The 15,865-nt window shown below is 48.1% G+C and overlaps 1 protein-coding gene across 4 annotated transcripts in view; it reads left to right on the top strand.

Moving 5' to 3' along the window:
• hhat (hedgehog acyltransferase) overlaps positions 1–15,865 on the top strand; it is a 446,467-nt gene that overhangs the window by 27,713 nt on the left and 402,889 nt on the right. The gene's annotated exons all lie outside the window — the stretch shown is intronic.

Raw genomic sequence — 15,865 nt, 5'->3', positions numbered from 1 at the left:
TTTGTAACCTTGACTATCCACAATACCTGACTTTTACCAAGTGGAGGTAAAGCACTTTCCCATCCCTACCACATGGAAAGAAAATTGCATGTGTGTTTTTTATTTGATTTTTACTTGTATGCATTGTAATCATTCCTTTTCAATTTTTTAGCGGGAGAAATTGAAGTCCCCATCATTACCAAATATTGTTATTATTTTGTAATGCACTTCAGTCATTCTTTTACCATTTTATTATATTCAGAAATTAAAGTTCCACTTGCTTGGCATGGCATATGTTTTAAAAATGCAGTCCTAAAATTCAGCCTGGGAGATCTGAAGTGGAAGAATTAAATTATTTAGAAAACTGGGAATTAAAAAAAAAAAAAATCTCATTCCAAATGGTAACACATTTGGCGCAAATGTCCGGTTTTGGGACAAAGTGCTCGTGCTAGCAAGAAAAATGGAGTGTTTCCCGCTAGCACTAAGACTATCAGTGAGGTGGGATTCTCATATCTTTACTATGCTAAATTATGCATAGTGGAGAGCACGCTGGCTAGCCTGCACGTGCCAATCTCGGGCCACCATTTTGAGTGGGTGCCCCGATCCCAGTGTCCAGAGACGCTCTCACAACCCAAATGTTGACCCCACGCACACATACACACACAGCCATCTCAAAGCATTTTTCAGGGTTAGAAAAGGGAGGAGAAACCACTTAGCATTGTTGAAGTGGCTATTGGCTGTCAATCAAAGCAAGGATGCTTACAAACATTGTGGCCACGGTTAGGAACTTCAGATGCATTTAAGTGTGAAGGGAAAGTTAAACAAACAAACCTGCCTGCTGTGGTTAAATCATTATGCTGTCAATCAAAGGCTAGTTAAAGAAGCTACACTGTGAAATTGAATGAATGCAAAGCATTTCAAAGGATCTCTGGGATTTTCAAAGCTTTTCAAGTGTTGTGAGCTTTCTAGGCAGACTCAGGCACTTCAAAAAGCAGCAATGTTAAAAGCATGGAGCTGAAGGAACAGATGGGAGGAAAGGGAAAGTCCTCGAAGCTTCTTGGCTTGAATCGTCAATGAACTGTTTGATCTACTCATCAGCTGACAGGCAGATCAGTACAAAATGAGAAGGCCACTTCAATGTTTAAACTGTTCACAGAAGAGGATGATGATTTTGAACAGAGGGCTGCCTTAAATCACCATGCCAATGATCTTCAGGTTGTTCAGGGCTAGAAGGGTGGGCTGGGGGAAGAGAAAGGGGGGTGGGGGGAGATTTGGGATTCCAACCCATTAATCGCATTCAGATGAATGCATATTACTTGTTTGCATGTTCTTGCTGGCTCAGGGTGGGAAGCCCACAATGGCTGATGGGTCAGGACTGGAGACTCAGGACGACCTGGCGGCGATTGCGTTTTTGGGCCGGCGGGGAATTCACCGCCAGATCAAAATATGATTTCATGGCAATTTGCTGATTTTTGAGTTGTCAGTCTGCCTACGACTGTGATCCATGTCCAGTGTTTTCCCTTTGCTTGCCAACCAACCTGTATTTTCCCAACAATGCTTCTTTGTTGTACCTCTGACAGTGTTGATATTTACTACAAATCACCTGCAAACCATCTGTAAAGTCCTGATGCACCTGATAACGAAGCCTATTTTCTCTCCATCCTCAAAGCTGGTTTACAGTTAACATGTTTGTTCGAAGGAATTATATTTAACAGCAATTGAAAATTTAAATGCGTAAAGATTTTGTAAAATAAAAAAAGTAAACCCGGGATGAATTGGTTATAGATTACTGCTCTTTTGCTTGGGATGGTTTCTTCTGCAGAAGTGTAACCTTCAGAGGAGTAGAGAAATTCACAAAAGACCAACGGCAAAACCCATTTGGCTGTTTGCCTTCAGCTATTCTCTGAATACTTTGGTTCCTGATTAGAAAATGGTGCTGAAATCAATGTTTTTGCTGATTTTAATGGACAAATAGACTCCAGTTTGAAGATAGTGTTGCATGAGGTTCACTAGATGTGTTTGCTAATGATGTAGGTGTCATGATATGCAGACATGCACTTAATGAGATACAAACAGGCAGCTAATGAGCACAGGGAACAGGACATAACCAATCAGCAGGCAGAACACTTGGGGGTGGTTTCCCACTACAAAAGGCACGAGGCACTCACACTCCGCCTCTTTCTACTAGGAACATCGACAGAGTGAGTCCAGTGTACATATCACGTAACGCATACAGCACGTGGCTAAAAGCTAGTCTGGTTCAGTCAGATCGAGAAATCACACTCCGGTTAGCAGAGAGTCGAACTCACAGAGAACTGTGCTAACTGTGTGACAGGTTCAATAAATCAAATTGAACTAACTTCAAGGTCTGGAGTCTACTTGAGTTATAGCTGCATCCAGTTGCAGCCCATGTTATCTCAGTGTGCTTAACATGGTACCAGTGGACTGCTATCCTTAGGTGGTTTACCTCAATCTGTTCTGTGATGACCAGCAAAGGCATCCCGGCACCATGGAGAAGATCCAGCCTCCTCAACTGCTGCGGACCTCCGGCAATCTCAGTGTCAACTGGTGGACTTTCAAGCAAAGGTTTCTGCTGTACATCGAAGCCTCAGACCTCGAGGGTGCGTCTGGTACAAGAAAGATCGCGCTTCTCCTCTCAACTGCGGGGGACCAAGCCATCGAACTCTTCAACTCATTTAACTTCACCGAAGGCCAAGACAAGACAAAGTTTCAGACCATCCTGGACAAGTTTGACAGTCATTGTGAAGTGGACACCAATGAAATCTTCGAGCGCTATATCTTTAAGCAACGCCTACAAGGTAAAGACGAATCTTTCAACTCCTTCCTCACTAATCTCCGTCTATAGCGCTATCCTGCTACTTTGGTGACATTGCTGACTCCATGATCAGGGATCGATCGTTTTGGCGTTCACTCTGAACCTCTGAGAGCAGCTTTTAAAAATCAAACATATGACCCTGTCAGTCGTGATCGAAACATGTACAGTGCATGAGCACGCCAAAAATCGGTATTCCCAATACAAATTGGCTGAAACTGAGAAACCTGCCTCCCACGAGGCAGGGAGTGTGCAGGCCATCGCCCGGATGCAGCGCCTCAGCCTTGATGAAAGCGACCATTTTGTGCGCTCTTCCCGGGGCCCCACGCATGCGCGATGCGACTGGGATAACGAAGCGGCCGATCACCACACTGCGCAGGTGCAAACGTCTGCCGACCGCACTGCGCATGTGCGATGACGCACCGAGCGTAGCGACGTCACAATGTGCCCGAACTGTGGCACCGCCCATTTAAAGAAACACTGCCCTGCAAGAGGCAGGCGCTGTTTAAATTGCGGGAAACCTGGACACTATGCAGCCCTGTGCAGGTCTGCACCACCAGTCAGGAGCCAGTGCTCCCAATTCCAACGCAGGCGCGTTCGGATTGTCCAGCAAGGTTTACAGGGTTCTGATCCTGGCAGTATTACGGATCCAGAGGACGATTGCCTGGAGTCCCCCTACCATGTGGGCATCATCACCACACGTGAACATGCCTCACTGACATCATCACGGAGCCTGCCCATCCACACTGTGGTTTCTGCGGACGAATGGCTTGCGGTGATGCAAGTAAATCAATGCTCTATCCAGTTCAAGCTGGACACAGGTGCTTCTGCCAATGTCCTGTCACAGGCAGATTTCATCCGCATCAAGAAGCCACCCAAGATCCTTCCAGCAGCCTGCCAGCTCCTGGACTATAACAGCAATGCCATCACAGCACTGGGATCCTGCCACCTGCTTGTCCCCAACAGAAACGTTCACGCGAGGCTAAGGTTTGAAATCGTCAAGCCAAACAGGGCCTCCATGCTCGGCACACAGGCATACAAGCAGCTAAACCTGGTACAGCGGATCTACACAATGACCTCCCCCAACGTGGATTTTCAATCTGGCATTGATGACACCCTCGCTCAGTATCCGGATGTATTTGACGGGATGGGCACTCTGCCGTATTGGTACAAGATCCTGCTGCGATCTGATGCCACGCATGTGGTCCACGCTCCACGCCGCGTTCCGGCTTCACTGAAGGCGCAGTTGAAGGATCTTCAGGACCAGGGCATCATCTCCAAAGTCACAGAACCGACTGACTGGGCCAGCTCGATGGATGTGTAAAAAAAAAAAAAAACGTCGGGGGTACTGCGCATCTGTATTGATCCCAAGGATCTAAACCAGAATATCATGCGGGAACACTACCCCATCCCGAAGCGGGAGGAACTCACAAGTGAGATGGCACGCGCCCGGTTTTTCACAAAGTTGGATGCATCACACGGGTTCTGGCAAATTCAGCTGGATGAGTTCAGCAGAAGGCTCTGCGCCTTCAACACACCATTTGGCAGGTACTGCTATAAACGTATGCCGTTCGGCATTGTCTCGGCATGTGGCTAAGAGCTAGTCTGGTTCAGTCAGATAGAGAAATCACACTCCGGTTAGCAGAGAGTCGAACTCACAGAGAACTGTGCTAACTGTGTGACAGGTTCAATAAATCAAATTGAACTAACTTCAAGGTCTGGAGTCTACTTGAGTTTAGCTGCATCCAGTTGCAGTCCGTGTTATCTCAGTGTGCTTAACACGACAGTAGGCATAGAGGGAGTTGTAGGAAAATAGATTTGAAGATCCTCAACAATTCAGGAGAGTCAGGGGGCAGAGTTGAATATGGAGCCATCACAAAGGAGAAAGTGCTCGAGAAATTAAGAGGTCTAAAAATTAATAAATCTCCGGGCCCAGATGGGCTACATCCTAGAGTTCTAAAGGAGATAGCTGAAGAAATAGTGGAGGCGTTAGTTATGATCTTTCAAAAGTCACTGGAGTCAGGGAAAGTCTCAGAGGATTGGAAAATCGCTGTTGTAACCCCCCTGTTCAAGAAGGGAACAAGAAAAAAGATGGAAAATTATAGGCCAATTAGCCTAACCTCGGTTGTTGGCAAGATTCTAGAATCCATTGTTAAGGATGAGATTTCTAAATTCTTGGAAGTGCAGGGTCGGATTAGGACAAGTCAGCATGGATTTAGTAAGGGGAGGTCGTGCCTGACAAACCTGTTAGAGTTCTTTGAAGAGATAACAAATAGGTTAGACCAAGGAGAGCCAATGGATGTTATCTATCTTGACTTCCAAAAGGCCTTTGATAAGGTGCCTCACGGGAGACTGTTGAGTAAAATAAGGGCCCATGGTATTCGAGGCAAGGTACTAACATGGATTGACGATTGGCTGTCAGGCAGAAGGCAGAGAGTTGGGACAAAAGGTTCTTTTTCGGAATGGCAACCGGTGACGAGTGGTGTCCCGCAGGGTTCAGTGTTGGGGCCACAGCTGTTCTCTTTATATATTAACGATCTAGATGACGGGACTGGGGGCATTCTGGCTAAGTTTGCCGATGATACAAAGATAGGTGGAGGGGCAGGTAGTATGGAGGAGGTGGGGAGGCTGCAGAAAGATTGAGACAGTTTAGGAGAGTGGTCCAAGAAATGGCTGATGAAATTCAACGTGGGCAAGTGTGAGGTCTTGCACTTTGGAAAAAAGAATAGAGGCATGGACTATTTTCTAAACGGTGACAAAATTCATAATGCTGAAGTGCAAAGGGACTTGGGAGTCGAAGTCCAGGATTCTCTAAAGGTAAACTTGCAGGTTGAGTCCGTAATTAAGAAAGCAAATGCAATGTTGTCATTTATTTCAAGAGGCTTGGAAAATAAAAGCAGGGATGTACTTCTGAAGCTTTATAAAGCACTAATTAGGCCCCATTTAGAATACTGTGAGCAATTTTGGGCCCCACACCTCAGGAAGGACATACTGGCACTGGAGCGGGTCCAGCGGAGATTCACACGGATGATCCCAGGAATGGTAGGCCTAACATACGATGAACGTCTGAGGCTCCTGGGATTATATTCATTGGAGTTTAGGAGGTTGAGAGGAGATCTAATAGAAACTTACAAGATAATGAATGGCTTAGATAGGGTGGACGTAGGGAAGTTGTTTCCATTAGCAGGGGAGACTAGGACCCGGGGGCACAGCCTTAGAATAAAAGGGAGTCACTTTAGAACAGAGATGAGGAGAAATTTCTTCAGCCAGAGAATGGTGGGTCTGTGGAATTCATTGCCACAGAGGGCGGTGGAGGCCGGGACGTTGAGTGTCTTTAAGACAGAAGTTGATAAATTCTTGATTTCTCGAGGAATTAAGGGCTATGATTGAATGGTGGAGTGGACTTGATGGGCCTAATGGCTTTACTTCCGCTCCTATGTCTTATGGTCTTAAGATTCTGATGAATTTGTTACATTGGCTTTGGAAAGAAGCAAATGGAGAGTTTAGCTTAAAATTGTCTGTAGTGTCAACCTTTTATATGATAGTCAAAACACTAAATATGATTCTTTAGTTTAAAATAATGGTAATGATCAGGATTAGCTTTTTGACAAGTAGGCTGCCAGATAAAGTTTAAGATCCAAAGTCCTACCAATGTAAGTTATTTAAATGTAAGTTGCTACATTAGGTAGGAATCACAATTTCTGTGAAATTTGAGAATATATTCATTGGATAGATATTTGCAGTGAATTTCACATTTTTATTCAATTGTACATTTTAAAGCAGTAATGACAACTTTGTTCTGGCACATGGTGGAAACCATTCCTAATTTTTTCTTCAGGAAGATACATTTTTTTTTAGGAACATTTTTATTGGGGCAGTATGGTGGCACAGTGGTTAGCACTGCTGCCTCACAGCGCCAGGGACCCACATTCAAGTCTGGTCTTGAGTGACTGCGTGGCATTCTCCCCATGTGGGTTTACTTCAGGTGCTCCAATTTCCTCCCACAGTCCAAAGATATGCAGGTCAGGTGGATTGACCATGCTAAATTGTCCCTTAGTATATAAAAAAGGAATACCACGCCCCGCAACTCCCCCGCCCCCCCCCCCCCCCCCCCCCCCCCCCCCCCCCAAACATCTTAACTCACCTTGAAAAAGTCGATATATGACTTCCACCTCCAGGTGAACCCCTTCACCGCCTCCTGTAAGGCGAACTTCATCTTCTCCAGGTGCAGGAATTCTGCCAGGTCACTCACCCATATCCTGGTCTTTGACAGCTCTGAATAATGCCAGCTCAGCAAAATCCTTCTCCGGGATATCAGGGAGGCAAAGGCCAATACATCGGCCTCTCTCCCTAACGGGAACCCCGGATTTTCCGACACCAAATATTGCCACCTCCGGACTCTTCGCCACCCCTACACCCATAACCTCGGACACCACATCCGAGAACCCCTGGCAGAACCCCCTCAACTTTGGATCCGCCCAGAACATGTGGATGTTATTCACCTACCCTACCCTACCCTCCACCCCTGCAAAGAACCGGCTCATTCTCGCCACCGTCACGTGGGCCCTATGCACCACCTTAATTGGATGAGGCTTAACCTCGCATGCGACGAGGACGCTTTCACCTTCCGCAGGGCCTCTTTCTACATCCCGGCCCCCAGACTCCTCCTCCCATTTGCGCTTGCTATGTCTGCCACTCTCCCCTCCCCAAGATCACCCTCGGACAACAGCTTACCTTGCAGCATCAGAGGCAGCAGCCCCAGGAACAAAGAAAAGTACAGCACAGGAACAGGCTCTTCGGCCCTCCAAGCCGTGCCGTCCATGGTGCCCGTCCAAACTAAAATCCTCCACACTTCTGGGGTCCGTATCCCTCTATTCCCATCTTATTCATGTTTGTCAAGATGCCCCTTAAACGTCACTATTGTCCCTGCTTCCACTACCTCCTCCGGTAGCGAGTTCCAGGCATCCAGTACCCTCTGTGTAAAAAAGACTTACCTCGTACATCTCCTCTAAACCTTGCCCCTCGCACCTTAACCCTATGCCCCCTAGTAATTGACCCCGGGAAAAAGTCTCTGACCATCCACTCTGTCTATGCCCCTCATAATTTTGTAGACCTCTATCAGGTCGCCCCTCAACCTCCGTCGTTCCAGTGAGAACAAACCGAATTTATTCAACCTCTCCTCCTAGCTTATGCCCTCCATACCAGGCAACATCCTGGTAAATCTCTTCTGCACTCTCTCTAAAGCCTCTACATCCTTCTGGTAGTGTGGTGACCAGAATTGAACACTATACTCCAAGTGTGGCCTAACTAAGGCTCTATACAGCTGCAACATGACTTGCCAATTCTTATACTCAATGCTCCGGCCAATGAAGGCAAGCATGCCGTATGCCTTCTTGACTACCTTCTCCACCTGTGTTGCCCCTTTCAGTGACCTTCTCACAAAGTCCCTCACCTGCAGGTATCTGAAGCCATTTCCCTTGGGCAACTCGTACATTTTTTCCAGACCTGCAAACGTGCCCCCTACAACAGTCCCTGAAATACGATATACCCACCTGCATTTATGCCGGAATCTTGCATCCAGCCCCGCCAGCACAAACCTGTGATTATCGCATATCGGCACCCACAGCAACATGCCCTCCAACCTGAAGTGTTGCCTGCACTGGTTCCAAACTCACATCGCTGAGACCACCACCGGGCTCATAACACCGGACTGGCAAAAACGGAAGGGGTGCCAACAACAGTGCCCTCAAACCTGTCCCCTACACAACGTCCCCAAACTGATCCCTCCTCACAGCACATTTCTTCAACATTGCAATATTTGCCCCTCAATAATAGTTCATCAACTCGGCAATGTCATCCCCTGCCACACCCCCTCTCCAAAAACCCTCCTCACCCATGGGGTCTTCCCTGCCCACAAGACAGGAACCCTGAGATTATCCTGTTCACCTTCCTAAAAAAAGACTTGAGAACAAAGATGAGGAGGTTCTGGAACACGAATAGGAACCAGGGAAGCACCGTCGTTTTAACCGTCCGCATGCGCCCAACCAGTGACAGCGGCCACACATCCCACCCCTTAAAGCCCGCCTTCATTCGTAGAATTTCATAGAATTTACAGTGCAGAAGGAGGCCATTCGGCCCATCGGGTCTGCACCGGAAAGAGCCCCCTACCCAAGGTCCACACCTCCACCCTATCCCCATAACCCAGTAACCCCACCCAACACTTAAGGGCAATTTTGGACACTAAGGGCAATTCTAGCATGGCCAATCCACCTAACCTGCACATCTTTGGACTGTGGGAGGAAACTGGAGCACCCGGAGTAAACCCACGCACACACGGGGAGGATGTGCAGACTCCGCACAGACAGTGACCCAAGCCGGAATTGAACCTGGGACCCTGGAGTTGTGAAGCAATTGTGCTATCTACCATTGCCTCCATCAGTCGTGCCAAATCCAATTTATGCAACTGCACCCAGCTCCACACCACCTGAATCCTTAGATACTGAAAACCCGCCCCACCACCCGGTACAGCAACTCCCCCAACCTCCTCTCCTGCCCTCTTGCATTAATTGGAAACGCCTCGCTCTTCCCCATGTTCAATTTACCCCGTAAACCGGACAAATTCCCTCAGGATCTCCATGATCCTATTGAAGCTGCCCACTGGGTCCGAAACGTAAAACAAAAGATTGTTGCATACAACAAGACCCTGTGCTCAGTACCAACCCGCTCTACTGTGATGGAAGGAGTCATCAACCATGCTATCAAGCGGCACTTACTCAGCAATAACCTGCTCACCATAGTTCAGTTTGGGTTCCGCCAGGGTCTCTCAGCTCCTGACCTCATTACAGCTTTGGTTCAAACATGGACAAAAGAGCTGAATGCCAGAGGTGAGGTGAGAGTGACTGCTCTTGACATCAAGGAAGCAGTTGACCAAGTATGGCCTCAAGGAGCCCTCGCTAAACTGGAGGCAATGGGAATCAGGAGGAAAAATCGCCGCTGGTTGGAGTTATACATGGCACAAAGGAAGAAGGTTGTGATGGTTGGAAGTCTATCATCTCAGCTCCAGGACATCACTGCAGGAGTTCCTCAGGGTGGTATCCTAGGCCCAACTATCTTCAGCTGCTTCATCAATGACCTTCCTTCCATCATAAGGTCAGGAGTGGGAATGTTTGCGGATGACTGCACAATGTTCAGCACCATTTGTGACTTCTCATATAATGAAGCAGTTCATATCCAAATGCAGCAAGACCTGGACAATATCCAGGCTTGGGCTGACAAGTGGCAACTTACATTTGCGCCACACAAGTGCCAGGCAATGACCATCTCCTACAAGAGAGGATCTAACCACCGCCCCTTGATATTCAATGACATTGCCATCGCTGAATCCGCCACAATCAACATCCTGGTGGTTACCATTGATCAGAAACTGAACTGGACTAGCCATATTACTACTGTGGCTAATTCACGAAACCCTGGCCAAACCCAAACCGACCCAACACCTCCAACAGATACGCCCACCCCACCCGATCCAAGTGCCTTCTCTGCATCTATTGCTACTACTACTTCTACCTCCTACCCCTCCAATGGCATCAGAATGACATTGGGCAACCTGCACACATTTGCCGACAGCTGCCGCCCCTTCACAAACCCTGTCTAATCCTCCCCAATCACCCACGGCACACAGTCCTCTATCCGCGACGCTAACAACTTTGCATCCACATTACGCAGCCAATCGGTTGGTACGACCCGCACTGCTCTGGGTGCTTATCTTTCTTTAAAATCCGAGAAATTCACGTCTGCGACAATGTGGGGGCCTCCTTCCCCTCACCTCGTTATACATCCCCAGTAGCAGAAAACCACCAAACTTGTCATTCTGCTTGGAACCTATCCGGCCCCGTGGCCTTCCCTGGCTGCATCGAACCTACGCCGTCCATCACCCCCCTCCGCTCAATCGGGGCCCCCAATTCATGCCACTTCTCCTCTTCCTCCACCGTCGGAACTCCAACCCGTCCATGAACCTCCTCAACCCCTTCGCCGCAGCATTCATCCCAAATTGGAGCATAAACATCCACCAGGACCACCGGCATCTCCTGCAGCCTCCCACTAACCATTGGCCTACCCGCTGGGTCAGTTACAATACTACCCACCTCGAAGGCCACTTTCTTATTGACCAGCACCGCCTCCCCCTTCATCTTCATGTCCAACCCCGAGTGGAACACCTGCCCTACCCATCCCTTCCTCAGCCTTGTTTGATGTCTCAACTTCAGGTGCGTCACCTGCAGGAACACAAAGTCTGCCTTCAAACTCCTCTAGCGCGTGAAAACACGCAGCTGCTTAACTGACCCATTCAACCCTCGCACGTTCCAAGTAATCAGCCTGGTCCGGGGCTCTCTGCCCCCCTCCCCTGTCGATCAGCCATACCCCTTCTTTAGCCCCGGTCTGCATCTCACACTTTTCCAGGCCCGCCTGAAGATATCCACCGCCATCCAAATGCGCCATACCAAGCACACCCATGTCAGCACCCCTCCTCCCCTTAGCCAAACAAAAAAACAACCCACCCCCCAAACTCCCACCTCCTGGCACTTCTGTTTCACTTCCGTTGACTAGCCCAACCAGATAGCATGGTGCCCCTCACGCCTGTCCGGGGCTCTGACTATACCCTCCAAACAACACACATACAAGCAAAAACAAACGACACACTTAGCATTGCAGTGTAGCTATCTTTATGAGCACCACTGGCAACAGCACCTTCCAAACCCGTAACGTCTATCACCTAGAATGACAAGGACAGCAGATGGATGGGAACGCCAAATAACATGCCATCCTAACATGGAACTTTATCACTGTTCCTTCACTATCGCTGGGACAAACTCCTGGAACTATCTTAAGATCATAAGACCATAAGACATAGGAGCGGAAGTAAGGCCATTCGGCCCATCGAGTCCACTCCACCATTCACAATCATGGCTGATTTCAACTCCATTTACCCGCTCTCTCTCCATAGCCCTTAATTCCTTGAGAAATCAAGACTTTATCAACTTCTGTCTTAAAGACACTCAACGTCCCGGCCTCCACCGCCCTCTGTGGCAATGAGTTCCACAGACCCACCACTCTCTGGCTGAAGAGGTTTCTCCTCATCTCTGTTCTAAAGTGACTCCCTTTTATTCTAAGGCTGTGCCCCCGGGTCCTAGTCTCCCCTGCTAATGGAAACAACTTCCCTACGTCCACCCTATCTAAGCCATTCATTATCTTGTAAGTTTCTATTAGATCTCCCCTCAACCTCCTAAACTCCAATGAATATAATCCCAGGTCCCAACTCTCTGCCTTCTGCCTGACAGCCAATCGTCAATCCATGTTAGTACCTTGCCTCGAATACCATGGGCCCTTATTTTACTCAGCAGTCTCCCGTGAGGCACCTTATCAAAGGCCTTTTGGAAGCCTTTGGAAGTCTTCTTAACAGCACTGTGGGTGTTTCTACAACATATGGACTGCACCAGTTCAAGAAGGCAGCTCACCACCACCTTCTCGAGGACAATTAGGATAGGCAGTAAATGTGGGCCTAGTCAGCAGTGGCCACATCTCGTGAATAAATAAAAAAATTTGTTGCTCATCCCTAATTGCCCTCGAAGGTACCCTGGATCAACTATGTCCAAATTTTGAGACCGGAGTAATGCGGTGCTCTTAAGTGCTCTTCATTATATTAGAGCACATGGGGCAGTAGCTTCAACGGCAACTTCCGGATTTTCTCATTCGTAAGAGAAATCTGCTACACCACGGGCTGTGCTCTAATAGCCCTTACCTATTTGACTCAGCACTTAAGACCATAAGACAAAGGAGCAAAATTAGGCCCATCAAGTCTGCTCTGCCATTCAATCATGGTTGATATGTTTCTCATCCCCATTCTCCTGCCTTCTCCCCTCACCCCCTTATTAATCAAGATCCTATCTATCTCCGTCTTAAAAACACTCAGTGATTTGGCCTTCACAGCCTTCTGCGGCAAAGAGTTCCACAGATTCAACCACCCTCTGGCTGTAGAAATTCCTCCTCATCTCTGTTTTAAAGGATATTCCCTTTAGTCTGAGTTGAATCGATTCAATGGCAAGAACTTGGGATGATTGGCCACAAGTGCCCCATTCAAGAGACCATAAAAACTTAGGACCGCTACATTCAGAAGTAAATGAATTCTTAGTAGTATGATAATGGTAGTTGCTAATCAACTATCTCTTGGCTTTGAAAATTTAAGTTTACAAGTGTGGAAGCATCATTCATTCATTCAGATGTTAATTAATGTTGGAGGTATGTGTTGTGTGTGTGTGTTCTCTCTCTCGCACTCTTTTTCTTTTGCTTTCCTGCCCTGGTTTTCTTGCTCTCTCAAACTACTCTCTCCTTCCCAATCCTAATTTTGCTTTCTGTACATGATGTAAATGCAGTATATATTTCCTGCTTCATACTTCCTGGTTTAAACTCTGCGGGCCAGATTTTAATCTCCGCCTCAGTGAGGAATCTTTAATCTGACTGCTTGACGAACTTTGCTGTTTCTTGCCCTGTTCACACACACCGTGTATTTACTGTAGAGGTCCCTGCACTCAATTGGTTGCTGGATCAGAACAAGTCTTCACTCAAAAAGCTGCAAAACGTTGGTTTTTCAACAAGGTGAATAGTGAGTGTGGTCCATTAATTGCTGAGTGCGAGAAACATGGCTACGTCTTTGATTTGATTAGCCTGCCCAAAAGTAAAAATATGTATTAATCCTTGTGCTTCAAATTGAACTCTGGAAGTCCAGTTGACGTTGAGATTACAAATTGTGAAGTTTAATAAAATATGAAATTCCAAGAGAATCTTAGAATTTACAGCACATAAAGGGGTCAGGGGAGAAGGCAGGAGAATGGGGATGAGAAATATATCAGCCATGATTGAATGACAGCAGACTCGATGGGCCTAAAATTTGATTTTAAATGATTTAATAGTCTCTCCCTCAAGCTATTTATGGTAAAGCATTGCATGTTCTAGCGTGGCACAGTGATTAGCACTGCTGCCTCGTGGTGCCGAGGTCCCAGGTTCGATCCTGGCTCTTGGTCACTGTCTGTGTGGAGTTAGCACATTCTCCCCATGTTTGCGTAGGTTTTGCCCTCACAACCCAAAGATGTGCAGGGCAGGTGAAATGGCCACGCTAAATTGCCCCTTAATTAGGAATAATGAATTGGGTACTCTAAACTTATTTTTAAAAAAAAGGAATGCATGTTCTTACTAGGTCAGAGTCTATCCTCTCTTGTTACCAATTTGCAAACCACAGGCACGATTCAATGACCTCATAGAATTATCATAGAATTTACAGTGCAGAAGGAGGCCATTCGGCCCATCGGGTCTGCACCGGCTCTTGGAAAGAGCACCCTACCCAAGGTCAACACCTCCACCCTATCCCCATAACCCTGTAACCCCACCCAACACTAAGGGCAAATTTGGACACTAAGGGCAATTCATCATGGCCAATCCACCTAACCTGCACATCTTTGGACTGTGGGAGGAAACCGGAGCACCCGGAGGAAACCCACGCACACACGGGGAGGACGTGCAGACTCCGCACAGCCAGTGACCCAAGCCGGAATCGAACCTGGGACCCTGGAGCTGTGAAGCAATTGTGCTATCCACAATGCTACCGTGCTGCCCGACATCATCTTCCCGACCTCGTGGCACGACGAGGCAGATGAATCTCGAGGGAGGCCTCTTGCGAGATTCTCTATGCCTGAGACATGAAATTGAACCGAACCTAGCACGAAGCTGCGATCTGCATATTTAAATAGGTTTTATGGCTCATTTAAATATACTTTCGCTGTATTCTCCCGGGGTCTGGGAACTAGCGACCTTGCCAGCGAGGAGTCAACTGGTCCACACAAACGTGGACCAGGGCTAATGGCACCTCGGGGTCTCCTAGGCATTTGGAGACCCTGGTTGGTCGGGGACAGGGCAAGGTGGCCCCCTGCCTGGGTGGCACTGCCAAGGGTCTGGGCGTGTGAAGGGTGGGGGGGGGGGCAGGTATGAAGGGGCCTAATAAAGCTTGGGGGGGGGTAAAGGGAGGGGGTCCTGAAAGGTGGGCTAGGGAGGCTTGAAGAGAGAAGGGCCCTCAATGTTCCTCACTTTGGGGGGTAATGCCCCTGTGTGGTGGGGTGGGGCAGTGGACATTGCCCGTGGGTGGGAGGTGTAGGGGACCCTCAAGCTCACTTAGAGATCAGGACACTATTTCAAAATGGCGGCCCGATCTCTGAGGAGCCTGTCTCATTGGCGAGTTCAGCTCTCCAGTGTTGAAAACATTCTAGTGTGGGTTAGACCGGGGAGAAACCCCTCCAAGCCCAAAAAATGACTAAGAGTGGTTGAACAGCGGTTTGGATCTCGCTTAAATAGCTGGCGAGAAACACCCCACCAAACGTGCCCAAAATGGCACTCAGAAATTCTTTGGTTGAAACGCGCCCCTAATCCTTCACAATTTGATTTTTTAAAGCATCTCTTCCATTCTTTCCTTCCCAAATGTGAGATATGGGTGGGATTGTCCATTGGCTGATGCCAAAATCGGGAAACTCAATTGGGCGGATAATAGGTTCTGATGCTAAAATAGCAGCGGGCGCCGACTTGACACCAAATCGCAATTCTCCGTCACCTCAACAGTGGCGTCAATGTGGTCCAGAACGCACATACAGTAAACACCGTTTGCATATCATTAGCCCGCCTGACCCGGTATTCTCCGGGGCCTCCGCGATCCTCTGCTTCCAATGGGCCGATTTCCTGATGGTATGGTTCACTTGTGCTTTTAAAAATCGTGAAACTGGCGACGTGGCTGAGGGGGAGAGAGGGGGTATGGAAAGTGTCCAACATTACCATAGTTTGCTGACAGTTGTGCTGCTGGCCGGGGGGCTTTAGCCAGGAGGTGGGCTGTGGGGTCGGGGTGGAAGGGCACGGAACATAATTCCCGCAGCCGGAAAGGCAGCCATGCAGCTGCGAACGCCGCTGACAGCCACTGCGAACTTAGGGCCACGGGCTGAATAGGTGCCCCCCCCCAGGCCA

This window comes from Scyliorhinus torazame, chromosome 1 (genome assembly GCF_047496885.1).
Source record: "Scyliorhinus torazame isolate Kashiwa2021f chromosome 1, sScyTor2.1, whole genome shotgun sequence".
NCBI lineage: Eukaryota > Metazoa > Chordata > Chondrichthyes > Carcharhiniformes > Scyliorhinidae > Scyliorhinus > Scyliorhinus torazame.
This window is presented reverse-complemented; position numbering and strand designations above follow the sequence as displayed.